The sequence below is a fragment of the Propithecus coquereli genome, unplaced genomic scaffold (assembly GCF_000956105.1).
Source record: "Propithecus coquereli isolate 6110/MARCELLA unplaced genomic scaffold, Pcoq_1.0 Scaffold134, whole genome shotgun sequence".
NCBI lineage: Eukaryota > Metazoa > Chordata > Mammalia > Primates > Indriidae > Propithecus > Propithecus coquereli.
Window position 1 is genome coordinate 401123 of NW_012137636.1, and position 2636 is coordinate 403758.

A 2636-nucleotide genomic window follows, 5' to 3' on the forward strand; every position below is an offset into this window, starting at 1 on the left:
TTGAATATTGAAGTAGGTGAGCTGTTACTAATATTAAACGATCAAAGCTCATGAGTGTCTTAGTATTATTAATATTACAGTTTGGAAATTATATTGGAAACTTAATCACTCAACAATTTCATTCTCACTCGCTGAGATCCAACATGTTCTCCAGAGTGGAATGAAAAGGAGGGTGCCCCAGCTCACATGCTGGGAACCACATACAACCCTGGCTAAGAGTTTATCACTGCAGGAAATATCATTCAAATTATATTCTGAGAGAGAAAAAACAAGCCAAAAATAATAAAAAATTTTGGCTTACTGTTGTCTCCTATCCCCAGAGATATTTGCATTATCTTACCTTTTCCCTATCTGACTAGCTGGGTACCCGACCTGCGCTGTCCTGTAGTGTGCAAATTGTGTAAATCTATATGTCACCTTTTGACAGTTTTTTGCTGGAAAGTTCAGAGTCAAATTTTTGACCAATTTCTAAATATACATTAGGGCCTGGCAGTGCGCTTTTGTATACAATTCCACTCCTGGCTTTCTTTGATCTACCCCACACTCTTCTGCCCCATATTCCATGTTCCTCCCCAGCTATTCTGTTGTATCTTGTGTGCATTTATAGATGCTACCTTAAGTCCTTTCCAGGAGACAAGGTAAAAATAAACATCAAGATTTGTTTGGAGGGTACTCTTTTATTGTTATTATGCATAGTCATGCATTTTTTAAAAATCTTCTGGTGAGTTTTCTTCCAAAGAATGTCTTTCTTATTATTCCTCCCAGGAAGCTGTGCCACATGATTATATGTTCAGTTGAACTCATGCATTGTTTCTCAAAGTTCTAGGAAAAGAAAGAATACACTTAATAAAATAAATGACAATGCTATGTATTAATTTTCAAGCAGTTATTGGTTTCCATATCAGAGTCCTGCACGCCAATCACAGAGCTTGAGGATGGGCCCTTTTCTTTATCTATACGCTGCCCAATTCAGCAAGCAAGCAATCCACAAAGATATACAAAGGGACAAGTTAGTGAACAAACTCTTGTGACAGGTTAAAATATGAACTTGTGAGTAGCCACAGCTTTCTACCCAAGCTGCTCAAGGATTCAAAATTGCTGGTTAAGCCCAGGGTGAGGAAGAGAATGGGAAGGAGCCGAAAAGGACAATACTGAGAGTGCGGCTCCATCTGAACACAGTGGAGAGACTGGCGTGTGTGTGTGTGTGTGTGTGTGTGTGTGTGTGTGTGTGTGTTTGAGGTGGGGGGGCATGTCTATGGAAGCACTACAGGGCACAGTGGGACTCTGAGGACAGAGATGCCCAAGTAAGAGTTTTAAGACTTTATTGTTGTTTTTTTGGGGGGCGGGAGGGGGAAGATCTTTTATTTGCCAGCTATTCAAGAACTTTACTGCAGGCTTACTTTTATTTAAGAGTTGTGATGTCAACATTGCATGCATTTTCTTTTAAAAGTGTCGTAAGACTAGACTAGGTTTGTATCATTTTGGGAGGAGTTTTGGAGAGAGCTCCTGTTGCAAGGGACCATTCTTCCTTATTTTACTTTTTCACTTTTTTAAAATCATGACACTATATATATTTATATTATAAAATTTACCATTGCAACCATTTAAGTGTACACATCAGTGGAGTTAGTTACATTTACATTGTTTGCAACCATCACCACAAACTATTTCCAAAAAATTTCATCACCCTAAACAGAAATCTGTACCCTTTATGCAATTGCTTCCGATTTCCACCCCCACCCCCAGCCTCTAACAACCTCCAGTCTACTTTCTGTCTTGTAATTGCCTATTCTAAGTTCATCATATAAGGGGAATCATGCAATATTTGTCATGTTGTGTCTGTTTTTTTCATTTAGCAAAATGTTTTCAAGACTCATCCATGTTGTAGTATGTATCAATATTCTATTCCTTTTAATAGCTAAATAATGTTCCATTGTAAGTGTATACCACATTTTGTTCATTCATTCTTCTAATAATGAACATTTGGATTATTTCTACCTTCTGGCTACTGTGAATAATTTTTCTATATGCATTAGTACACAAGTACATGTTTGAGTCACTGTTTTCAATTCTCTTGGAGTAGACTTGCTGGGTCAAATGGTGATTCTATGTTTAAGTCCTTGAAGAACTGCCAAACTGCTTTCCACAGCAAATGCACTATTTTGTATTCGCACCAGCCTCAGGTAGCTGTGGGTTTTTCAATCACTGTACGGTGTTTCCAAGCAAGGCCCATTGCTTTTCCCTGCTGAGTGGTTTCCAGGTTAGGTGCAACAGCGATGAATGCCTTGTTCAGGCAGCTTCCAGAAAGGTTAAAACAGACAAACACAACCATTTGTGAATCGGATCTGCTCCAGACTCTCTGGAACCAGAGATTAGGGTCACACACTGGGAATGCTGGCTGCCATCTCCAGGACTGTCACCAAGCTGGGGAAGTACGACAAGAGCTAGTAAAAATGCCACACGGCTTTCATACCATTTTTAAGTTGCCTTTTTGTTGACTCAGTATTCTTTTGGTCCCTGTAAACCTTTGATCATTTTCCAGAGATCTGATAAAATTGCTTCTGACAATGTCCCTGTGGAGGAGTGGGAGCACGGAGCTGCCTTCCCTACCATTTTGCTGACGTCACACCCATGCA